This window comes from Scyliorhinus canicula, chromosome 9, assembly GCF_902713615.1.
Source record: "Scyliorhinus canicula chromosome 9, sScyCan1.1, whole genome shotgun sequence".
Classification (NCBI taxonomy): Eukaryota; Metazoa; Chordata; class Chondrichthyes; order Carcharhiniformes; family Scyliorhinidae; genus Scyliorhinus; species Scyliorhinus canicula.
Window position 1 is genome coordinate 135,508,202 of NC_052154.1, and position 26,794 is coordinate 135,534,995.

General features: G+C 46.3%; 1 protein-coding gene across 2 annotated transcripts in view; it reads left to right on the plus strand.

Annotated features, from left to right (window-relative positions):
* The first annotated feature begins 3,624 nt into the window (after positions 1–3,624).
* LOC119971727 (diacylglycerol lipase-alpha-like) overlaps positions 3,625–26,794 on the plus strand; it is a 367,691-nt gene continuing 344,521 nt past the window's right edge. For both annotated transcript variants that reach the window (XM_038807684.1, XM_038807683.1), the window contains exons 1-2: positions 3,625–3,882; positions 9,662–9,802. The gene's annotated coding sequence lies outside the window, so the exon portion shown is untranslated. The remainder of the gene's footprint in view (positions 3,883–9,661; positions 9,803–26,794) is intronic.

The window sequence follows — 26,794 nt, forward strand, 5'->3', positions numbered from 1 at the left end:
CTGCCTGGTGGGTGCTGGAAGAACTCCATCAAGATACTCAGCAAGCAAATAAATGAATAATTTGCACCTTAACAGCACCTTTTATGATCTCTGGATATTCCAAATTGTTTTGCAGTGCAGAACATGTTCTCACAAGTTTCACAGATAATAACAGTTGGAAATGACAAAGCAATCTTATAATGGTTTGGTTGAAGGGTAAATGCTAGCCAAGACATTGGGAAATTATCCTGTTGCTCCTTGAATAGTGCCAAAGTGCTGATGAACTCCTTAGAGGGCAACTGGCACCTTGGTTTAATGTCTACCCCAAAATGATAGCACGGTAGCACAGTGGTTAGCACAGCTGCTTCACAGCTCCTGCGTCCCATTTTCGATTCCCGGCTTGGATCACTGTCTGTGCGGAGTCTGCACGTTCTACCTGTGGCTGCGTGGGTTTTCTCCGGTTTCCTCCCACAGTCCAAAGACGTGCGGGTTAGGTGGATTGGCCATGCTAAATTGCCCTTAGTGTCCAAAAAAGTTAAGTTGGGTTACTGGGTTTCGGGGATAGGATGGAGGTATGGGCTTGGGTAGGACGCTCTTCCCAAGGGCTGGTGCAGACTCAATGGGCCGAATGGCCTCCTCCAGCACTGTAATTTCTATGATCCAGTAGTGCAACAATGCCTCCGTACTATCCTAGACCATCAGCTTATTAGACCATCAGTGAGAGTGTTATCATTGATCCAAGGCTGAAGTCTATAAAGAAGTATAGTTTAAGTATAATAGAAATATTGAATGGCAGCTGTTTGCTAATGGTATGGTGTAGGAGAGGTTTCCTAAAAGCATGGTTTGCCACCTGGTGTTGCCAGAGTTATTGATCTATTGACCTGGAAACCAGGAGCATTTGGAATGGACCTGATGCACTTTACTTTTGAAGGGAATAATGGGATTTCGGAATAAAATAGTAAGGGGTTTCGGAGAACTGGGACTGGTCTTAGGAAGGACAGCATAAGGATGGGCCTTTCCAAACTTGACCACACTGGGAGGGAAGTCTAATGGTGTTAATCATAGAATCATAAATTCCCAAAAGTGCAGACGGTAGCCGTTCGGTCCATCGAGTCTACACTGACCCTCTGAAAGAGGACCCTACCTCGGCCCACTCCGCCACCCTTTCACTGTAACCCCAAACCCCACCTAACCTTTGGACACTAAGGGACAATTTAGAGTAGCCAATCCACCTCACCTGCTCATCTTTGGACTGTGGGAGGAAACCGGAGCACACAGAGGAAACTCGTGCAGACACGGATAGAAAATACAAATGCCACACTGACAGTTACTCAAGGTCAGAATTGAACCGCATGTCCCTGGAGCTGTGAGGCAGCAGTGCCACCCCAATTCTTCCAGGATGTAACTGGTAAAGTTGACAAGGTGGAGCCAGTCGATGTGGTTTATTTGGACTTTCAGAAGGCTTTTGATGCAGTATAATGTGGATAAATGGGTGGTTATCCACTTGGATAGCAAAATCAGGAATGCAAATTATTTTTTGAATGACTAGATATAGTACCTGCATATTGTAGTTGAATACTTGATGGCTCTCTGACCTGGATGAGCTACTTCTATGTGCATATGGTGACATTTCATGGGGTACAGCACTTTATGGGTAAAGGGGCGGGAGTTCTACAATTTCTGCCTGATACTGACTGTTGCTGAAGGATAAGAGCAAATAAATATCAGAGAAAATCCTTTGTGGAGACATAAAACCGAGTCTGTGAGCAAGAAATGGATCTGCCTTACACTTGACCCCTGTACCGACTTCATAATTATAGTTATTCATAAAGGCCCCGCCTTCTCAAACTTGCCCCTCACCTGAGGTGTGGTGATCCTCGGGTTGAATCACCACCAATCAACTCTCTCTCGGGGGACAGCAGCCTTTGGTCCCCTGGGACTTTGGCAACACTTAGATTTTACTTATGGCATAGCTGTTGCAGTGAACATTATGATGCATGAGTTGGTTGTGAGAATGTTTTACCCTTCTGGAACACTGTAGCACCTTTTGTAGGATACAGTACAAACTGTCACACAGCCCATTCCATAAATGCTTGCCATTGCTCATTTACCATCACAGTTTCTCACTCTCAAACTTGATCACTCTTGCCAAGACAATTCTTTGCTCTGAGATCATTAATTAATCCCATCTCATTACATATTGCCAGGTCTAAAATAGCTTGTACCATGGTTGGTTCCAGAATGTATTGTTATAAGAAACTGGCCTGAATACATTCTATGACTCATCTTCAAGGTTACCTTTGTAAATTTGATTTGTCCAATTCATATGAAAATTAAAATCACCCATGATTATTCCAGTACCATTATTGCAAGCCCAATTATTTCTTGATGTATACTCTGTCCTAGCAGTGTAGCTCTGAACTACTCCTAGTGGTGACTTCTTTCCCTCGTTATTTCTTACCTCTATTCAAACTGATTCTACATCTTGATCTTCTGAGCCAAGATCATTTCTCGCTATTGTACCCACCTCATCCTTTATTAATACAACTACCCCACATCCTTAATAAAAGTAAATTACTGCGGATGCTGGAATCTGAAACCAAAGAGAAAATGCTGGAAAATCTCAGCAGGTCTGGCAGCATCTGTAGAGAGAGAAAATAACTAATGTTTTGAGTCCAGATGATCCTTTGTCAAAGCTAAAGACAGAGAAAGTGTTGCCCTCTGATAGTTTCTCTGCAGTTTGGCCTTTCACACCTTTTATTCTCTCTGGGGACTGCCATTAGCACTCTTTCCCCTTTGATTCTGCGGCTATTAGCACACATTTCCCTGGGTTTCTGTGGCTATGATTCATCTTTCATTCTCACGCCACAGCATAAATATTTCCCACTTTTTCTGAGATTTTCCAGCATTTTCACTTTGGCACCCTGCATCCTTATCCTTTCTTCCTATCCTTCTGAAATTTCAATTACCCTTGAATATTTTGTTCCCATTAGTCATTTTGCAACCACGTTTCTGTAATGGCTTTCATATTAAACCCATTTATTTCTATTTATTGCTATCAATTCACCATATACATTCAGATAAAGAACTTTTAATTTTGTGTTTTTACCTTTTTTTTCTCTAACCCGATTTGTTGGTGCACTCTTATATTTGTATGATTTCTACCTTCCTGTCATCAGCTGGTTATCATTACTCTCATCATTAACCTGCGCTATTGCCTTACCTTTCCTCATTAACTTTCTACATCTCCCCTGATGTGAATCCTTCTCACACACTCTTTTAAAATCTCTAGTTTAAAGCTCTCTCTAGAACCCTTGTTATACGATTCACCCCTTAAAAAGTGCTGGGACCAGGGTCCTGAAGGCTGTCGAAGCCCATTTCTCCTATGTCAATCTTTGAGCCACCAATTTAGCTCTCATTCAAAATTACCTAAAACAATGAGACTTAATGGAGTCAATGTTGAGAACTCTACTACATTGCACTAGCCTCTGATGAGTTTTCCCGCCAGTGAGATATATGCCAGAGATGGTGATGGAGGCATCTGGGACTTTGGCTGAGCAGCATAATTCTGAGTATCACTAGTCTGAGCGCCAATTTTCCCTAATTTTGGCACCGGTTCTTAGATGTCAGCGAGGGGTATGTTGCAGAATTTACTTGCCCAACCTTATTTTCATGTGATCTAATTCAATGCTTATGGCACAGCCAAGTGATTCATCCAATTTTATTCTGCTTTCCATAGCAGTTATAATGTGACTGACTGGCTTGCTGGGCCATTTCTGAGGGCAGTTACGAGTCAACCATGTTGATGTGGGGCTGGAGTCAATTATGGATCCAACAAGCTTTTTTCCCCTAAAGCACGTTAGTGAACCATTTTGGATTCCACGCATATCTGATTGATTCAAGGTAACGTTTACTGATACCACCTTCTTATTCCATATTTTGCAAGTTAGTTTTGAGCTTTTCTGCAAAGCTTTCTTTCTCTTTTTCGTATTTTTTGAGGTTCTGTTCTTTACAGTAGAAACAAAGGATGAAAAGGTTGTCACACTGTAGATAATTAACCAGCTGGTCAAACTTTATTAGGGAGGTGTTGCTTGCTCACCGTCCAAGGTGAAAGAAAGGGAAAGTCTTCCAAGTACATCTGATGATGTCACCACATAATCATGTGACACACTACACAGAGATGCATTGGTTTGCAATACATAACACTCGTGCACATGCAAAATCCATGGTTGATTTCTCCTGTGTTTTGAGCTAAAATTACAATATTTGTCTCTTGGAAAACTGCCGGAAAACATAATTTTGCAGGTTGATTTGAAATGACTTGGAAAAGTCTGCAGAAATCCAAAAAACATGACGGGGAAATAATCAGGATCAACTTGAGATCCAGATTTTTGAGAGCCTAATGTGTCTTCGGAGGGAAAAAACATTAACCAAGCCACTCAAATACGTAGGTAAGCTTAATCACATTGTGAAATATATAGCTTTTATAACCTAATATGTTACAGATATTAATTTGAACATTAAAATTTCAGTTACTAGAAAAGAATGTCAGCTGAATGGTTTTGAAAATATTGCATCGTTAATCAGTTGGTTTGACTTCTTTTGCTTATTGGCAAATTTATCTGCCATTGGTGATAAGTATTTTCATAGGTCTTTAGTTGTTATTGGAAATTTAAGTACCTATTTTTTTCACCTTCACTTGGTACGGTTTCTTAACTGTTTAGTTGAGATTTCTGGCTAATATATATATGCAATGATTATTGTAAAATGCTTTAAATTATGGAAAGTATTGTCACAAGTGGTTGTTGAAACAGTCAGTTTCTTTAGAAGGTGGTGATGCACTGTGGTAAGTCTTTTTAAAATTAGTTACAAATAACCAGTCCCCTTCCCACCTTCCAATCCTCTTCCTGTTACAAGAACCTTCCTATTTTTAAAGAAAAACATGGGACGAGAGTTAGGATCTTGAAACTGCCATCAACAGATCTGAAGGAGAGAAGGAAGCCAAGGTGGAAACAGATCTAGTGCAGGTAAAGCAACTGCATGTTTCTGTGAGAGAGAGAGATTGTGGGGCGAAGGCGATCTTTTAGGGAAGGAGAAAGATGGGGTTTGTCAGTCTATTCGGGCAGGTGAGCATATGTGTGGGCAGCAGGTGACATTGCGCACTTTCACACTTGTACAAAATTAAATAAAATAAGCTGTCTGATTTCCCATTTTTCCCCCCTTCTAAAACCATCCTCTTGGGCCTGGCTTTCAAGTTTACATACCAATCTTCGAATAACAATAACCAAAGAAGAAAGTTAAATACTTTTCAAAAGCTATCTTCTTTTTGTGATGAATAATATAAATGTATATATGTAAATTCACACTGTCTTTGTAAGCACAGTATCGCTATCCTACCACTAGGGGAGCACTCAGGAACTTGCACTGGGCTCCACTCTTGGCTCGGCCCACGACTCCTCCCCCTAGTGCAGCTGTATAAATACCCGTGTCCAGAGTCAGCCTGAGTTCACTACGAGTTCATCGACAGGTAACAGGCTGGCTCTGAAGTAAGTCGATTAAAGCCTAGATTCACATCGGAAACACGCGTCTGGTGAATTGATGGTTCCATCACTTTTATATGTGTCTAATAAATTATTTTGTTAATGAAGTTTAAAGTAGTGAGATGCGGTGGAGGGACAAAAATCGATGTGGGATATATCCAGTTTATTTTTTAAAACCCTTAGATTTCTTTCTTTACTTGATTCTGCTATAGAAGTGCCTGTTTGTTTTTGACTGTTATGGATGTATTTAGTTTTAAGTTTCGATGTGTAAAACATGTTGGGAATCAGTTAATCCAGATAACACCGACTTCTAGGCCTCAAATTGCTTTGCTGTCAGACACTGGAGGAGGGTTGATGAGGGGAAGGTGTCTGAATGAAGGAACACTGTTTAATTGTTGTTGGATTCTTGGCTGCTTATCTCGTATTGAGTGTCACATTTCTTTAATATCTTATGGGGAAGACTTAACCTTCAAGGAGCCCATGAAAATCAGAAAATAACCCTTGAGAAAATCTCAAAAAGAACTCTCAGAAAAGAAGTATTTTGCTCCTGCCAGCCACACCATTTAATAAGATCATGGCTGATCAATAAACTCAGCTCCACTCTCCCACTCAAGCTCCGTATCCCTTGATTCATTTAGATTCCAAACAATTATCAATCTCCGCCTTGAATATACCCAATAATTGTGGAACCACTGCTCACTTGAGTACAGAATTCCAAACCCTCTGAGTGAAGAAGTTTGAAGCCGTCTCCATCTTAAATGGCCAATCCCTTATCCTGAAATTATACTTGATTGTTGTCGACTCTTCGGCCAGGAGAAATAGGCTCTACCAAGCCCCCTCAGAATTGTTTTTGTTTTGATTAGATCGCCTCACATTCTTCTAAATTTCACTTTGTTTAATCCTATTCTTGACTTCTTTACTTAGTTAAGGGCGGATCACTTTTCCCATGGAGTTTTTATTGCTGCATGGAATATATATTCACTGGGGATTATGCATCTTTTCTTTAAATGTTTGCTGTTGCATATCTCCTGTTCTATGTTTCAATCTCATTGCCAAACTACTTAGGCCAACTTATTCCTCACGCCTATGTAAGTGTCTTTATTTACGCTTGATAGTCTAGTTTTGAATGTGTGCATCCCATTCAAACTCCATGTGAAATTCTATCATATTACGATCACTCTTTTGGTCACTCTTTTCAGAATATCTCTTACTCTGAGATTACTAATTAATTCTGTCTCATTATATAAACAAGATCACTTGTTCTCTGGTTGCTCTTGACTGCTCTCCATTAGTTGATATTCCAAGATATTTTTGTTGATTTAATTCCAATTTATTTTAAGATTAAAGTATCCCAAGATTACTCCATTGTTTTTGTTGAAGCATACAAACTCCTACCAGTGTTTTCTGCCCCTTGTAATTTTGTATCTTCAGTAGCTGAGTCCACTTCTTGCGTTGCTGAGTCAAAATCCTTTCTTACCTCACCTTAAATCATCCTTTTTGTTTGCCTTTTTGAACTTGAGGATAACTTGACTTTGGCAGCGAAGCAGCAAATGTTATTTGAGCAGATAACTGTTGTAAATCAACAATAGTACAGACAGCAAATGGGCGTCACCTTTGTTACAATTACAATGATCAACAATTAACCTCTTTCCATTATAAATTTACTATTTTGGGTTGTTTGTGAATGAAGATTGTCAGCAGAAACTTGGATTTGCTTTAACATGTTCAGTTTTGCATTGTCAATATTCAGTGTGCAATTACCTCTGTAATTCACAGAGACATTGCAAAAATAATACCAAATTTATAGAAATTGGCTTTTAGGGACAGGGTATCATTTTGTAACTGCATTGCTTGTTTATTATTGTGACCTGATTTTGAGACAAATCAGGGTAGATAGATAGAGAATGCCTCTTAGTTGGCAGTAGAGATCATTCATAAAAAGAGTTTTGGCAGATTAATTTAGTTGTTAGGGTTCATAGAATCATAAAATCCCTACAGTCCAGATGAAGGCCAGTTGGCCCATCGTGGTCTGCACTGACGCTCTGAAAGAGCAACCTATCCTGGCCCACACCCCTGCTCTATCCCCCTAACCCAGTAACCCCATGTAACCTTTTGGAAACGAAGGGTCAGTTTAGCAATCCACCTAACCTGTACATTTTTGGACTGGGAGGAAACCAGAGAACCCAGAGGAAACTCACGCAGACACTGGGAGAAAGTGCAAACTCCACACAGCCACCCAAGATCAGAATCGAACCCTGGTCCCTGGTGCTGTGAGGCAGCGGCGCTAACCACTGTGCCTCCGTGCCACGGGTTGTGGTCTTTCGGGACCTGAACACAGGTGAAGGAGAAATGCATTAGAAGGTGCTAATCTGTATTCGGTATGGTAGAGTAGCGGGAGTTCTATGTTTAACGTTCAATTTAGAAGCATTTTATACCCAAAAGAAGCATGAAAACAAAAAATACAATACAAAAGGCATAAAATTTATTTCTAAAAAGCAAAGCATTTTTGTGAATGCTGCTCCAGGTAAGATATTTTCTTCTCGTTTAGATCTGCAGATAGTTATTTTTCCAACTATTTTTTAGCTTCCAGAAAGAATAATGCCAATGTTTGCGGTGCTTTTACATATATTTACATCAACACAATGACACTATTAAATTGAAAATTAAATGATTGCTTTCTTGATACAATAACTCCAAATCATTAGTTTAGTTAGGCAGCAGGGTAGCATGGTGGTTAGCATAAATGCTTCACAGCTCCAGGGTCCCAGGTTCGATTCCCGGCTGTGTCACTGTCTGTGTGGAGTCTGCACGTCCTCCCCCTGTGTGCGTGGGTTTCCTCCGGGTGCTCCGGTTTCCTCCCACAGTCCAAAGATGTGCGGGTTAGGTGGATTGGCCATGCTAAATTGCCCGTAGTGTCCTAATAAAAGTAAGGTTAAGGGGGGGGTTGTTGGGTTACGGGTATAGGGTGGATACGTGGGTTTGAGTAGGGTGATCATGGCTCGGCACAACATTGAGGGCCGAAGGGCCTGTTCTGTGCTGTACTGTTCTATGTTCTATGTTCTAGTTCTAAAATTTATTTTATTTTAGTTGCTCTTTAAAACTTCCAGATTTCCACATGAGGTGCGAGTTACTGTGGGAGTTTGGCTTATCTGAGTCTTTTGGACCTTTTCTCAAGAGTCTATCTCAGCAGGAGAATAGACGCATTCAGTGGAAGAATAGTACCATATCTATTATTACGTGTTGGCAGCGGAAGCATTCTGACAGCTAAAGTTTGTGTACCCCTTATGACTCCTCACTTAAACCGGTGCAACGCATGCAAACAGATTACAGTTAATGATAGAGTGCACTCAAGTGAGATGATCTGAATAAGGAATCAGTTGTTAACCAGCTGCATTACAATCCCATATTTTAAAATTCATCAATGGGCACAGTGTCATTGACCAGCTGGCATATGCATAAAACACAGTTTTGTCAGACAAAAACTAACAAAACCATCTAATTCTAGCATTAGTTTCCACTTGATACAAACCAACTGTAACACAAATATGTTCTATCATACCTATGCAGAAAGGCTGTAATCCAGATATTCACACACAATGCTCTCCCTCAATGCATTGTTTGGGTATTCAGTCCAGTTGGAGACACAGTTTTGTTGACGAGGTGTATGACTGCAAAAAGAATTACAATTGCGTGATGCACCATAAATGCCACAAAATGCTTGGAAACCATTCACTTCCGGCCTGCACATTATCCTCGTGGTTTCCTACCTCGATAGCCCCTTAATGACACCTCTGCTCACACTTCTTCCACTAATTATTTTCCTCAATTTTGCTTTTGCAAACTAGATGAAGCAAATCAACTGAATGCAGCATTCTGTCAGATTGAAAGAGTAGGGCACAAGGTCCACTAAATTCAGAATTATTGATGGAGTGATAAAATAAGATTTAAAAGCCTTTAGATTGTCAGAAGGAAAGAAAGACTGAGTGATGAGGAATTCCTTACTGTTGAGGAACTGGACATCAAGAAATGTCAGGTATTTTTGAAAACCTGAGTCATACTATGAAATGGAGACCATATTGAAATGCAATTAGATGTGATGTTGTTGCAGTGGTGACTTGATTTATATTTTGTTATTCATTTAGGTTCATCGTTAGATACATACCATTTCCCGCAGGACACCAGCGGATATCATCCATAAGATGTACCTGATTGACACTGTTTGGCATTGGATTCAGGGGAAGAAAATGAAACTAATTGTGCTTTGATGATCAAATCAAAATCACGTAAGTAGTTTGTATTTAATTTTTGGATTATTTTGGGCTGAGTTTCTGATATTCAGCAGTGCATGCAGGAGGAAAACAGTGCTGATAAATATTTATTATTCACTCTGAATGAGCAGATCTGATATTTGCTTTGCCAAATAAGCATCATCTATCAACAATCATTACTTGGACTTCAACCATTGGGGAACTGAAATAAAACAAAATAAACAAAACTGCTGTAATTGTTGAGAGTTTCCATCCATGTATACACAATTTGAAAAAAATAGGATTGTCATTTCAATTTCAATAAAACATAACTATGGATGTAAAGAACATGTCTACCAAAATCACTGGAACTATTATAAGGTGCCAACAATACAGCTATGAGCTTTGTCTTTCTGAAGTTGGATTTTATCTGCTTGGAGCATTTTCAGTGATGTATAGGAACATAAGAACTACGAGCAGGTGTAGGCCATCTGGCCCTTCGAGCCTGTTCCGCCATTCATTGAGATCATGGCTGATCTTTAGTGGACTCAGCTCCACTTTCCTTTATTCGAGCTTTTCTCATAGTTACTGATCTATTGTTAAAAACGGGTCCAGTTTAATGGGATGAGTTAAGAATGTCACATAAAATATCCCACAGTATTTTGGTATCATTGTGTTAAATAGTGGCACAATTGAAAGTGAGTGCAGGACAGACTTACCTCTTGCATCCATCAACAATTAAAGCCTCCCTTTGTGACTTGTGATGCTGCATGTGTCCTGAAATTAAATTGTCTATTATAGTTTGAATAAAATGAAACCATTCAAAGGAATAGCTAAAGTGACATTAAACAACACAAGTTTTGTGGAGATAACAGCAACAGGACTATGTTAAAGGTTTGAACAGAATTAAGAATTAATTAAGAACACTTGTATTTATTATTATTTATTATAACACTTTTCAGAAATTTAAATAAATTTCCATAGATCTGAAACAAGAATAGGAAATTATGGAAATGCACAGTTCGTCCAAATGTTACCTCAAAAACGTCAGCCTTCTTTTCTCTTTTAAACTTTGATTAACTTGCCATACATTTCCAGCATTTTTGTTCTTCATAAAGCACTAATATAGTTGGAATATCATTTTTAGATGTCAGAACCAAGACAATTTGTACTGATAAACAACCCATTGCAAATCCAGTGAATTTTGGTCTGAACATGCACAATGCATTTTACTGCCTGAACGTTTATAGAAAGTCCATTTTGCAATGAAAATGACTGTCTGAACAATAGTAAATCACTTCCATTAGTCATATCCACTGAGAATGTAGTGTAATCTTTGTATGTCATAAGTACTTTTGCCTTTAATCCACAATCTTTTGAACATAAGAATTAGGAGCAGAAGTAGACCATCTGGCCCCTTGTGCCTGCTCCACCATTCAGTAAGATCATGGCTGATCTTTTTTGGGCTCAGCTCCACTTATCTGCCTGCTCACCATAACCCTTAATTCCTTTACTGTTCAAAAATCTATCTTTCTTTTCCTTAGACTCATCCAATAAGGTAGCCTCTTTACTGGGTAGGGAATTCAACAGATAAAGTCAAATGTGTAAATTTACATCTATATAATCCTCTTTATAGAAACATAGAAATAGGAGGAGGCCACTCAGCTCTTCTTTGCCACTCATTATAATCAGTACTGATCATCCAACTCAATGGCCTAATCCCGCCTTCCCTCCATATCCTTTGATCCTCTTGCCGAAGAGCTATATTTAACTGCTTCTTGAAAACATACAATGATTTGGCCTCAACTACTTTTTGTGCTAACGAATTTCACAGGCTCACTACTCTCTGGGTGAAGAAATTTCTCCTTATCTCTGTCCTAAGTGTTCTAACCCGCATCCTCAGACTGTGATTCCTGGTTCTGGACACCACCAACCTTCTTGTGTATACTCTGTCTAGTCCTGTTAGAATTTTATAGGTTTCTATGAGGTCCCCCTTCATTCTTCTGAACTCCAGTGAATACTGTCCCAACCGACTCAATCGCTTTTCATTCCTCCATCCTGTCATCGCAGGAATCGATGCACTCCCTCTACAGCAAGAACATCCTTCCTCCGATAAGAACATCAAACCTGCAGATAATATTCCAGGTGTTGCCTGAACAAATGAAATTAAAAATGAAAATAGCTTATTGTCACGAGTAGGTTTCAATGAAGTTACTGTGAAAAACCCCTAGTCGCCACATTCCGGCGCCTGTCTGGGGAGGCTGGTACGGGAATTGAACCATGCTGCTGGCCTGCTTGGTCTGCTTTAAAAGCCAGCAATTTAGCCCAGTGTGCTAAACCAGCTCCTGTACTCAAATCCTCTTGTAATGAAGGCCAACCTTTACTGCCTGCTGCATCTGTATGCTTATCTTCAGCAACTGGTGTATGAGGACATCCAGATCTTGTTGCACATCCCCCCTCTTAATTTATGGTCATTCAGATAATAGTCTTCCTTCTTGTTTTTGCTACCAAAGTGAATAACCTCACATTTATCCAAATTATACTGCATCTACCATTCACCTGCCCACTCAGTCGACTTGTCCAAATCACATTGAAAGATCTCTGCATCCTCCTCACTGCTCACCTTCCACCAACTTTGTGTCATGTTATAACAACCAATATTATGAAGTGCTTCATGGCTAATAGTTATTAAATTCTGATTTTGTACATGAAAAGGATGCTTTTAAAAAAAAATCCGACATTGGTAAACAACTCCAAATAAATGCTGCAGCCAGTTTGCGCGCACAGACCAACAGCGAACCATTGACAGCACCTTCCTTCCATACCTGCAATCTCTCGCATCTGTAAGGACAAGGGCAGCTGATGTGTAGGAACACTACCGCTTGCATGTTCCCCTCCCAAGCTTTTTTAGAGGGGCTGGTTTAGCACACTGGGCTAAATCGCTGGCTTTGAAAGCAGACCATGGAAAGCCAGCAGCACGGTTCAATTCCCGTACCAGCCTCCCCGAACAGGCGCCGGAATGTGGCGACTAGAGGCTTTTCACAGTAACTTCATTGAAGCCTACTCGTGACAATAAGCGATTTTCATTTCATTTCATTTCAAGTTACACATCATCCTGACTTAGTGAAAGAACAGCGATATGATTCTGTCATTGGGTCAAAAACTGGAATTCACTTCCTTTTAAAAAAAAATATTTTTATTCTCCTCCTTTTTCACATTTTCTCCCAAATTTACTCCCAACAATAATCAGTAACGGATGCAATGCCAATCCCCATACCCATAACAACAATCCCATCCTCCCACCAAACCCCAAACATTAGCCTGCATGTTAACATAAACAAATGACAAAAAAGAATCAGGAATAGCCCATAGTCACCATTAACACATACTGCTGCAACCCTCCCACCCCCACCCCCCCAATGTTTGATGTAATCTAATTCTCGAAAGTGCATAATGAATAACATCCATGAATTGTAGAACCCTCCCCCCGCCCCGCCATCCTTCCCCTCAGTTCAAATTTGACCTTCTCAAGAGTCAGGAATTCCAGCAGGTGCCCCCCCGCCATGCCAGGGCACAGGGTGGAGAGGTTGATCTCCATCCTAACAGGATCCGCCTTTGGGCGATCAATGAGGCGAAGGCTACAACATCTGCCTCTGCACCCGTTTCCAACCGCGGCTGGTTCAACACCCCGAATATGGCCTCCCAAGGGCCCGGGTCCAGTTTCACGGACACCACTTTAGAGATTACCCTAAGAGCCTCCTTCCAGTAATCCTCCAGGTTTGGACAGGACTAAAACATATGAACGTGGTTTGCGGGGGCCCCCTGCAACACTCACACATCCCCTCAAAGAGCTGGCTCATCATCGCCCTTGTAAGGTGTGCTCTGTACACCACCTTGAGCTGTATCAGCCTCAACCTCATACACTAGGTGGAGGCGTTCACCCTCCGGAGCAGCTCACACCAGAGCCCCTCCTTCATACCCCCTCCCAACTCCTTCCTCCCACTTTGCCTTGATCCCTCCCAGCGGCGCCTTCTCCACTTCCAAAATAGTCCCGTAAACCGCTGATACTACCCCCTTCTCCAGTCCCCCTGTCGTCAGCACCTCCTTCAGCAATGTGGAAGCCGGCTGTACAGGGATGCTCTGAATCTCCTTTCTGGCAAAGTCTCGAACCTGCATGTATCTAAATATTTCCCCCCTGCTCCAGCCCATACTTCACTCCCAGCTCCTTCAATCCTGCAAACTGACTCCCAAGAAACAAATCTTTTAGTGTCTGAATACCTTTCTCCTCCTAACTCCGAAAATTTCTATCCCAGTTCCCTGGCTCAAATCTATGGTTCTCCCAAATCGGCATTTCCCTTGACCCTGCCCCGAACCCGAAGTGCTGGCGAAACTGTCTCCAAATTGTCAACGAAGCTATTACTACCGGACTCCCTGAGCATCTCCCCGGGGCCGCCGGGAGCAGCGCTGTTGCTAGTGCCTTCAATCCTGACCCCCTACACAAACTCTCCTCCGTTCTGACCCATTGAGAGTCAACCCCTCTGACCCAGCTCCGTACCTTCTCCACATTCGTCGCCCAGTAATAATACATCAGGTTCGTTAGACCCAACCACCTGCCTGCCTTCCTCTCTGTAGTAGCACCTTTCTAATTCTGGCCTCCTTCCCTCCCCATATGAATGAGGCAATAATCCCTTCAAACTCTCGAACAAACGCCTTTGGTAAGAAAATCGGCAGGCTTTGGAAAACAAACAAGAATCACGGCAATGCATTCATTTTAACCGCCTGTACCCGACCCGCCAGTGACAGAGGGAGATCTTTCCACCTTGCAAGATCAGCTTTCACCCTCCCACCAAACTAGAAATGTTGTACCTGCGGAGCCCCCCCCAACAATCCCGAGCAACTTGTATGCCCGGGTATCTAAAGTGAGTTGGAATTCTGTTCCAAACAGCATTGTAGGAGTACCTACACCAGATGGACTGCAGGAGTTCAATAAGGTGACTCACCAGCACCTTTTCGAGGGCAATTAGTGAGACAACAAATGCTGGCTTTGCCTGTGACACACACGTCCTATGAAAATAGATTTTCAGTTGACTTGCTTATTTTTTGTTGGGTGAGGTTGATGTTGTCAATGTCAGGGAGAGAAATTCATGCTTTCCTTCAACAGAAATATGCCAGGAGCACTTTTTATATCCACAAGCAGACGGGTCTTCTATTTAACATCTCAACATTCTTAGTCAGCATGCATTGTGTTCAAGTCCTCGATTGAAGCCCAAATCTACAACTTTGTTAGGAGAGACAAGGGTGCTTAACTCTTATTCTAAAATTTAAACACAAATTTCTGGAAAGGTACAACAGATCAGTTTGTATTTGAAAGAGGAAAAATATGAAAAAAGCTAGTTTTGATGAACGGTGTCAGCTGAAACAGCTATGTATCAGATGTCACCTAATCTGCTTTACATTTCCAGCACTTTCATTTCCAATGCACTTACATTTAGAGTAATTAATAGTCAGAAGAAAATTGCAAAGAAATCATTGTGAATGCAATGGTTTTAAAAGCTACTTGAGTGAAATTCAAGTTGTTTTTAATGTTTGCACCCTTGCTATACAATACTGCCCTGTATTTATGGCAGGTGTAGTTTACTTGAACTAAAACATAGCAGGTGTTGTTGGGTGATGTTTATATTTGTTACCAAAGCTGTTTGGAGTTGTTTACCAGCGCTAGCTGTTTTTGTTTTAAGCAGGTATTATATTTTACCAGGTGAGAATTGGAAAACAGAAAAATTGGACAGCCGGATTTTATTCAATAGCTTAGTTTCCATATTGCGTGATACAAAGGTGGTATTTCTGTCTGTGACATCCAGTACGATGTCAGCAGCCAACTTTAGGTCCCTTGCTTGTCAGCTCAGATGGCTCCAGTGTGATACAGAATGATGCCAACAGTGCAGATTCAACCCCCAGGAGGCCTGCTTCCTCACTTGTGGAGTCAAGATGACCCTCAAGTTATAGGTAACCTATTTTTCAAATTTATTCTTTCATGAGATGTGGATGTTGCTGGCATGGTCAACATTTACTGACAGCCCTTGAACTGAGGGCAGCTAAGAGTCAATCACACTGCTTTTTTAAAAAATAATTTTTATTCAAATTTTCACAAAATATCACTAACAAAAAATATCAAGAAAAGACAGAACAAAACCCACCCCCCATGTATACAAAAAAGAAAAAAGAAATTAACGCCTGTCATTAGCAATGAACAAATATACACATCCCTTCAGCCCAAAACAAAGAAAACGTCCCCCCCGGGTTGCTGCTGCTGCTGGCCTTTTTCTACCGTTCTGCCAGGAAATCTAGGAATGGTTTCCACCTCCTTGAAGAATCCCTGCACTGACCCCCTTAGGGCAAATTTCACCCTCTCCAATTTAATAAACCCCGCCATACCGTTGATCCAGGCCTCCACGCTTGGGGGTCTTGCATCCTTCCACTGAAGACGAATCCTCCGCCGGGTTATTAGGGACGCAAAGGCCAGAATACCGGCCTCTTTCGCCTCCTGCACTGCCGGCTCCTCTGCAACTCCAAATATTGCGAGCCGCCAGCCCGGTTTGACCATGGATCCTACCACCCTCGATACCGTCCTTGCTATGCCCTTCCAAAATTCACCCAGCCCGGTTTGACCCTGGATCCTACCACCCTCGACGCCATCCTTGCTACGCCCTTCCAAACTTCCCCCAGTGCTGGGCATGCCAAGAAAATATGGGAATGGTTTGCTGGGCTCCCTGGGCTCCTAATACACCTCTCCTCATTCCCAAAAAAACGGGTCATGCTTGTCCCGGTCATGTGAGCCCTATGCAGCACCTAAAACTGTATGAGGCTAAGCCTCGCACAAGAAGAGGAGGAGTTCACCCTTCCCAGGGCGTCCGCCCACGTCCCCTCCTCAATCTCCTCACCCAGCTCCTCCTCCCATTTACCCTTTAGCTCCTCCACCGAGGCCTCGTCTACCTCCTGCATCACTTGGTATGTTGCCGAGATCCTCCTCTCTCCAACCCACACCCCCGCGAGCACCCTGTCCTGGACCCCACATGGTGGCAGCAGAGGGAACTCCGCCACCTGCCGCCTGACAAACGCCCTTACCTGCATGTACCTAAAGGTGTTCCCCGGGGAGAGCCCGGACTTCCAGCTCATCCAGGCTTGCAAACTTCCTGTCTACAAACAGGTCCCCCAACCGCCTAACACCTGCCCTGTGCCAACTCAGGAACCCGCCGTCACTTCTTCCCGGGACAAACCGGTGGTTCCCCCGTATCGGGGACCTCATCGAGGGTAGCCGCCACCACCGGGCTCGTGGTATACCTCGTTGGAAGGAGCGGCAGAGGCGCCATTACCAGCGCCTCCAGGCTCGTGCCCAACAGGACGCCATCTCCATCCTCTTCCATGCTGGCCCTTCCCCGTCCATCACCCACTTACGCACCATCGCTGCATTGGCAGCCCAATAATACCCACAGAGGTTGGGCAGCGCCAGCCTCCCCCCTATCCCTGCCCCGCTCCAGGAACACCCTTCTCACCCTCGGGGTCCCGTGCGCCCACACAAACCCCGTAATGCTCCTGTTAACCTGCCTGAAAAAGGCCTTCGGGATAAGGATGGGGAGGCACTGGAACAGGAACAGAAATCTCGGGAGCACCGTCATCTTGACTGATTGCACCCTACCCGCCAGAGACAGCGGCAGCATGTCCCACCTCTTAAACTCCTCCTCCATTTGCTCCACCAGCCTCGTGAGGTTAAGCTTTTGCAAGGCCCCCCAGCTCCTGGCCACCTGGACCCCCAAGTACCTGAAGCTCCTCTCCGCCCTTTTTACTGGGAGCCTACCAATCCCCGCCTCCTGGTCCCCCGGGTGTACAACGAACAGCTCGCTCTTCCCCAAGTTGAGCTTGTACCCTGAGAAATCCCCAAATTCCCTGAGAATCCACATCACCTCCGGCATTCCCCCCACCGGGTCCGCCACATACAACAATAGGTCATCCGCATAGAGCGACACTCGGTGTTCCTCCCCACCTCGCACCAGCCCCCTCCAGTTCCTTGACTCCCTCAGTGCCATGGCCAGGGGTTCAATTGCCAGCGCAAAAAGCAGGGGGGGGACAAGGGACACCCCTGCCTCGTCCCTCGGTATAACTGAAAATACTCCGACCTCCTCCTACTCGTGGCCACGCTCGCCATCGGGGCCTCATATAACAGCCTCAGTCACCTGACAAATCCCTCCCCAAACCCGAACCTCTCTAACACCTCCCACAAGTTGCGGTGAATGTAACTTAGTAATTCACACTGTATTTACCATTGTTAGCGCAGTAGCGTTATCCGACCACTAGGAGGAGTAGCTCTGGGAATGCTCAGGAGTTTGTACAGGGCTCCACCCTTGGCTCCGCCCATGACTCCTCCCCCTGGGCTGCTGTATAAATACCCTTGTCCAGAGCCAGCCTGCAGTTCATCGAGAGTTCAATGGTTAACAGGCTGGCTCTGTAGTAAGTAGATTAAAACCACTGTTCATATCTTAAAGCACGTGTCTAGTGAATTGATGGTTCCATCAATTTAATCTACTTAAGAACAGTCAGGATCAATCATGGAATCAGCCCTCAAGCCTGGACGCATGGAACTCGACCCACAGGATGCAGAGGCAAAAGAAATCTTCTCCCACTGGCTGCGGTGCTTTAAGGCCTACCTGGCAGAAGCAAGCACAGCCGAAACAACAGAGGAACAGAAGTTAAGTCTACTGCACGCAAGGGTGAGCCACAGAATCTCTACGCAACTAAACTCGGCCGGTTCACATACTGCAGCGCTAGCGATACTCGATAAGATGTATGTAAGGCCCATTAGCAAAGTTTCCGCACGCCATGTGTTCACGACTCGCCGCCAGCGGCCCCCACAGAATCACTTGCCGAATTTTTAAGAGAGCTCAATAATCTATCAAATGACTGCAACTATCAAGCGGTTACCGCGGCTGAACATGGAGAACTTGCTGTACGCGATGTTTTTGTAGCGGGCCTCAGGTCTAATTATGTGCGCAACCGACTGCTGGAAAAGGGGGCCAAAGACTTAGAAACAACTGCGGAAATTGCTACCACGATGGAGGTCTCCTTCCGCAGCGTCACCTCGTTCCCTGCGGACCCCGCGACCCAATCATAGTCCCCCGACCAGCGACTCCCCCAGGCCTGTGCCACGCGGCCGCCCAGTCACCATGCTGCCCGAGCCAGCCACCATGCTGCTCCAGCCAGCCACTATGCTGCTCCAGCCTGCCATTTCTGCGGCCAGATTCAGCACCCGCGGCAGCACTGCCCGGCCCGCAACGCGACCTGCAGCAGCTGCGGGCGGAAAGGCTACTACGCGAGAGTGTGCCTCGCAAAAAGGGCCCCAGCGTCCAACTCCCAAGCGGCACGAAGTAATCGCTCCCCACACCCGCAGGCCCGCGGGGCCCGAAACGCTGCGGCCTATGCCCTGACCCCGCCCCCTCCCGCCTGGGGCGATTCATGGGGGCCGCCATCTTGGCAAACCACCACGCGGCCGGCCACGTGCGACTCATGGGGGCCGCCATCTTGGACGCCATTTTCCTCGCCGCCTGCCACGTGCAATCCACGGGCCCGACCTGCATCTCCACGCTCGAACAACTCATCGGAAGAGTACGACCTCCCCGGGCGCTCGTCACGCAGCCCGCAACTGGATCAATCACGCCCGAAGCACCTGCAAAATTCGATGGCAGAGGTCCAAATCAACGGGTACAACAAGCCATGCCTGCGCGCCACTCTTATTAGGCCTAGATTTTCAGTGTAACCTTAAGAGCCTCACCCTCAGCTTCGTCGGGCCCCTGCCCCCACTCACTATCTGCAGCCTCGCTACGCTGCGAATCTCCCCCCCCCCCCCCCCCCCCCCCCCCCCCCCCTCTCTTCGCCAATCTCACAAAGGACTGTAAACCCGTAGCCACAGCCTGCAGGATAGGGTATTTATCAGATCAGAGGTCCGAAGGCGTCTCAGTGAGGGGATTATAGAGGCCAGCAATAGTCCCTGGAGAGCTCAGGTGGTGGTCGTTAAGACCGGGGAAAAATCCCGCATGATTGTCGACTATAGTCAGACCATAAATAGATTTACGCTCCTCGACGCGTATCCCCTCCCCAGGATTGCAGACATGGCAAATCAGATCGCCCAGTATCGGCTCTTTCCACGGTGGATCTGAAGTCTGCATACCACCAGCTCCCAATCCGCCTGGAGGACCGCAACTACACGGCATTCGAGGCCGATGGCCGCCTCTTACATTTCCTCCGGGTCCCCTTCGGCGTCACTAATGGTGACTCGGTGTTCTAATGAGCAATGGACCGAATGTGGACCAGTACGGGCTGCGGGCCACGTTTCCATACTTGGACAATGTCACCATCTGCGGCTATGACCAGCAGGACCACGACGCCAACCTCTACCATTTTCACCAGACGGCTCAGAAATTAAACCTCACTTATAACAAGGAGAAATGCGTTTTCCACACAGACTGGCCATCCTCGGCTACGTTGTGGAAAATGGAGTCCTGGGCCCAGACCCGGACTCTTAGAACTCCCCCTCCCCCATTGCCCCAAGGCCCTCAAACGGTGCTTGGGCTTCACCTACTACGCCCAGTGGGTAACTCAATATGCGGACAAAGCCCGCCCACTCTTTAAGGCCACACGATTTCCCCTGTCAGCTGAGGCACGCCAGACCTTCAACTGCATCAAGGAGGACGTCGCCAAAGCGGCCATGCGGGCGGTGGATGAATCCACTCCATTCCAGGTTGAGAGCGACGCCTCAGACGTAGCTTTAGCAGCCACATTAAATCAGGCAGGGAGACCAGTCGCATTTTTCTCCCGTACCCTTTCCGCTTCAGAACTCCGACACTCCTCAGTCGAGAAAGAAGCACAAGCCATTGTGGAGGCTATTCGTTACTGGAGACACTACCTCTCAGGTAGGAGGTTCACCCTCATCACCGGCCAAAGATTGGTTGCCTTTATGTTTGATAACTCGCAAAGGGGCAAAATAAAAAAAGATTAAATTCTTCGGTGGAGGATCGAACTCTCCACCTACAATTACGATATTAAGTATCGACCCGGGAAGCTCAACGAGCCTCCGGATGCCCTATCCTGTGAGACATGCGCCAGCGCGCAGATTGACCGACTGAAAGTCATCCACAACGACCTCTGCCACCCAGGGGTCACCCGGCTCGCCCACTACATCAGAGCCCGAAACCTGCCTTCCTCCAACGAGGAGGTAAAAGCGGTCACCAGGGACTGCCCGATCTGTGCAGAGTGCAAACCGCACTTCTATAGACCAGACAGGGCCCATCTGGTCAAGGCTTCTAGGCCCTTTGAACGCCTCGCGATTGATTTCAAAGGGCCACTCCCCTCAACTAACAAGAACGTTTACTTTCTAAACGTCGGAGATGAGTTCTCCCGTTTCCCATTTGCTATCCCGTGCCCCGACATGACCTCCCATACAGTCATTAATTAGGGCCCTGCATAGCATCTTCACCCTGTTTGGTTTCCCCAGCTACGTGCACAGCGACTGGGGTTCGTCCTTCATGAGCGACGAGCTGCGTCAGTACCTGCTCGACAAGGGCATTGCCTCGAGCAGAACTACCAGCTACAACCCCAGGGGGAACGGGCAGGTGGAGAGGGAGAACGTGACGGTCTGGAAGACCGTCCTACTGACCCTCCGGTCTAGAAAGCTCCAAGTCTCCCAGTGGCAGGAAGTCCTCCCAGACGCGCTCCACGCTATTAGGTTCCTTTTGTGTACGGTGACCAATCAGACCCCTCACGAGAGGCTCTTCATTTTTTCCAGGGGCACTACCACGGGGGTCTCACTTCCGGCATGGCTGAGGACACCGGGCCCGGTACTCCTGAGGAAACACGTCAGGGTACACAAAACCGACTCCCTTGTTGAGAAGGTGCGCCTGCTCCACTCCAACTCCCAGTACGCCTTTGTCGAGTTCCTTGACGGCCGTCAGGACACAGTATCCCTCCGGGATCCAGTGCCCCCTCTACCCCCACAGAAGGACCCCTCACCCTACACCCCATGCTGCCGCTCCCAGGCCCACGAGCTCGCTCCACCAGTTCCGTGCACCCCCGCCGGCCAGCCCCCAGCGCCCCCAGTCCCCGGTCGAACCAGAAGAGTATGAAGCTCGGATACAACCCTCCCTGGAGTCCGCCATCGTACCCCAGCACACAACACCCATCCAGCCACCGCAAGAGGCTGCAACCCCGGTGCTCCGCAGATCACAGCGGACAGTTTGACCACCGGACAGACTTACGTTGTGGACCACCACCCCCGCCGGACTTGATTTTTTTGCAGGGGGTGAATGTGGTGAATGTAACTTAGTAATTCACACTGTATTTACCAATACCATTGTAAGCGCAGTAGCGTTATCCGACCACTAGGGGGAGTAGCTCTGGGAATGCTCAGGAGTTGGTACAGGGCTCCATCCTTGGCTCTGCCCACAACTCCTCCCCCTGGACTGCTGTATAAATACCCTTGTCCAGAGCCAGCCTGCAGTTCATCGAGAGTTCAACGGGTAACAGGCTGGCTCTGTAGTAAGTAGATTAAAACCACTGTTCATATCTTAAAACACGTGTCTAGTGAATTGATGGTTCCATCACAAGTACCCCCGCTCAACCCTGGCAAAGGCCTTATCCACGTCCAACGCCACCACTATCTCTGCCTCCCATTCTACCGCCGGCATCATTATAACATTCAAGAGCCTCCGTATGTTAGTGTTCAGCTGCCTCCCCTTCACGAACCCCATTTGATCCTCGTGGATAACCTGCGGCACACAGTCCTCTATCCTCGTGGCTAAGATCTTCGCCAACAGCTTGGCGTCTGAGTTAGATCGAGATCGGCCTGTATGACCCACACTGCAGGGGATCCTTGTCCCGCTTAAGGATCAAGGAAATCAGCGCCCGAAACATCGTCGGATGCAGAGCCCCCCCTTCCCTTGCCTCGTTGAAGGTCCTAACCAACAGGGGGCCCAACAGGTCTGCATACATTTTATAGAATTCGACCGGGAACCCATCCGGACCCGGGGCCTTCCCCGACTGCATGCCTCCTATCCCTTTAACCAGCTCCTCCAGCTCAACCGGCTCCACCAGTCCCTCCTCCACCCTCGGGAATCTCAACCGGTCCAAGAAGCGCCCCATCCCCCCCTCCTCCACTGGGGGTTCGGACTGATACAGTTCCTCATAAAAGTCCTTGAAGACCCCGTTAATGTCTACCCCCCTTCGCACCACATTCCCTCCCCTATCCTTAACTCCACCAATCTCCCTGGCCACATCCCGCTTACGGAACTGGTGCGCCAGCATCCTGCTCTCCTTCTCCCCATATTCATACACTGCTCCCTGTGCCTTCCTCCACTGAGCTTCTGCCTTTCTGGTGGTCAACAAGTCGAACTCAGCCTGGAGACTACGCCGCTCCCTCAGCAATCCTTCCTCCGGAGCCTCCGCGCATCTCCTGTCCACCCTCACCATCTCTCCCACCAGTCTCTCCCTCTCTCTCTGCTCTCTCCTCTTCCTGTGGGCTCGGATGGAGATCAACTCCCCCCTAACCACCGCCTTCAGCGCCTCCCAGACTGTCCCCACCCGGACCTCCCCATTGTCATTGGCCTCCAGGTACCTCGATACATCCTCGAACCCGCCCGCCCACCTCCTCATCCGCCAGCAGCGCCACCTCCAAGCGCCAAAACGGGCGCTGGTCCCTCTCCTCCCCCAGCTCGAGGTCCACCCAGTGCGGGGCATGGTCAGAAATGGCGATCGCCGAATACTCAGCATCCTCCACCCTCGCAATCAGCGCCTTACTCATAACGAAAAAATTATTCCGGGAATAGGCCTTATGCACATGGAAGAAGTATGGAAATTCCCTGGCCCTCGGCCTCGCAAACCTCCATGGATCCACCCCTCCCACCTGGTCCATAAACCCCCTCAACACCTTAGCCGCCGCTGGCCTCCTCCCCGTCCTGGATCTGGATCGATCCAGTGCCGGGTCCAGCACCGTGTTAAAATCCCCCCCCATTATCAGGCCCCCCCACCTCCAAATCTGGAACCCGGCCCAACATGCACCGCATGAAACCCGCATCGTCCCAATTCGGGCCGTATACATTGACCAGTACCACCCGCTCCCCCTGCAGCTTACCGCTTACCATCACATAACCGCCCGCCGCTGTCTGCCCCACATTCGATGCCTCAAACGACACCCTCTTCCCCACCAGGATCGCCACCCCCCGATTTTTTGCATCCAGCCCCGAATGAAACACCTGGCCTACCCATCTCTTCCTCAATCTAACCTGATCCGCCACCATCAGGTGCGTCTCCTGAAGTATGGTCACATCCGCCTTCAGCCCCTTCAGGTACGCAAACACGCGGGCCCGTTTGACCAGCCCATTCAGTCCCCTCACATTCCAGGTTATCAGTCGGATCAGGGGGCTACCTGCCCCCCTCCCCCGCCGACTATCCATTACCCTTCCTCAGCCCGCCACGTGCCCGCGCCCCCCGCTCAGCCCGTTCCCCACGGCGGCAGACTCCCATCCCGACCCCCTCCACATACTCCAGCTCCTTCTTGGCCATTCCAGCAGCAACCCGGGAACCCCCCCCAAAGCTAGGAGCCCCCTTAGCTGCATTGCTCCCTCCATTGTACTCCCGCAAGTCAGCTGACCCCGGCTACTCCCGCCCCTTCTCCGACCCCTGTCAATCACATTGCTGTGGGTCTGGAGTCCCATATACGTCAGACCTGGCGGGGGTGGTAGATTTTCTTCCCTGAAGGACATGTGTGAAGCACGTGGGTTTTTCACAACACTTGATGATAGTTTCATGGACACCATTACTGAGACTACCTTTATATTCCAAATTTATTAATTGAATTCAAATTCCATCAGCTGCTGTGAACCCTTGACCTCAGAACATTAGACTAGATCTCGACATCAGCATCTCCCCCAGCTGAGGAACAAGGGCTAATTACATTATTACTATACATGAATAATGGACATTGGGATGAAATACTTTCTTTTTATTACCTTATCAGAGTTACAAAGCCAGAGCTCAGAGTGCGGACAGGGGTAAACCCCTAATCCAGCTCCTTGCCTGCTCCAAAAACCAATTCAAATTGAATCCAGTTCATTGTCGCCACAAGAGAGACTTACCAGATCCAGGCAGTTCACCTGACCTCACGCTCATCTTAGCCAAAAGGCCGAGAAGCGATTGTGATAAAATACTGAACTAGCACAATTACCTGTGGAACGACATGCTGGCAAAATGTAGCTGTTTAAGGAGAGGGGCTGGAGCGAGGGCGGGTGTTCAATGGTAAGGGGGTAATAGGAAAGAGAGGAGGAAAGAATAGTAAAACAGAAAGGAAACTCTGATACCCATCGCTGAAAATATAAATTGGAGATGTAGGCTGAATATTTGACATCTTACTCTGAAATTTAGAAATGCTGAGAAATGCATGTATATTAGACCAATCTTTTAATCTGTGCTGTTCTGCTCTGGTTAAGGAAAAGTGTTGGTGTAGTGCAGTGGTGGGCAAACTTTTCCGTGCAAGGGCCACATTCAGAAATTCACAATTTTAAAGGGCCGCATAGTATATTAAGTAAAATAATTACTTCACCCGGTTATGATTCTGGGCGCCTCATATAGAACATAGAACAGTACAGCACAGAACAGGCCCTTCGGCCCTCGACGTTGTGCCGAGCAATGATCACCCTACTCAAGTCAACGTATCTACCCTATACCAGTAAGTAACCCAACAGCCCCCCCCATTAACCTTAAAAAAATAATTAAAAATTTTTTAAAAAATTTAAAAAAAAAATAATTTTTTTTTAAAATGACTTGGTGGGCCGCATAAAGACCTTTGGCGGGCCGCATGCGGCCCGTGGGCCGTAGTTTGCCCACCCCTGGTGTAGTGTGTAGTACTTCTGCTTTACCTGAACCCAGTCCAAAAGGTAGAAAACGGTTTTAATTTCCTATGATGGGAAACGTAGTTATGCTCAGAAGGATATATGAAGAATGTTGTCCTGATTTTTCAGTGATTTGGAAGCGTAAGAGGAAAATCTCTGACAAAGGTTGCAATAGAAATGTGAATGTTGATGTTCTGAGGAACTTGGGTGTACTCGTAAACGGATCACAGAATGTTAGCATGTATTTACAGCATGTAATAATAAAGGCAAAAAGCATATTGACATTTATTGCCAGATTGGAGTACAAGAATAAGGAAGTCTTGCCATAGTTGTACAGGATTTTGTTGAGCCCACACCTGTGTAAAGTTTTGATCCCTTTATCTCAGGAAAGATATCCGTGCAATGAAGGTGGTACACTGAAGATTCACTGGATTGGTTTCTGGGATGAAAGGGTTGTCCATGATAGGCTGAGTAAATTGTGTCTAGATTCTCTGGAGTTTAGGTGAATGGGTGGTGATCTCACTGAATGTACAAGATTTTGAAGTGATTTGTCAGGGTAGAAATTTGTTTCACCATTGGAGTGGATTTGTTTATTGTCACGTGTACTGAGGTACAGCGAAAAGTATTTTCTGCGAGCAACTTAACAGATCATTAAGTACATGGGAAGAAAAGGGAATAAAAGAAAATAAACAATAGGGCAACACAAGGTATACAATGTAACTACATAAGCACTGGCATTGGATGAAGCATACACGGTGTAGTGTTAATGAGTTCAGTCCATAAGAGGGTCATTTAGGAGTCTGGTAACAGCGGGGAAGAAGCTGTTTTTGAGTCTGTTTGTGCGTGTTCTCAGACTTCTGTATCTCCTGCCCGATGGAAGAAGTTGGAAGAGTGAGTAAGCCAGGTGGGAGGGGTCTTTGATTATGCTGCCCACTTTCCTCAGGCAGCAGGAGGTGTTAGATGGAGTCAATGGATGGGAGGCAGGTTGATGTGATGGACTGGGCGGTAGTCACGACTCTCTGAAGTTTCTTGCGGCCCTAGGCCGAGCAGTTGCCATACCAAGCTCTGATGCAGCCAGATAGGATGCTTTCTATGCGCATCT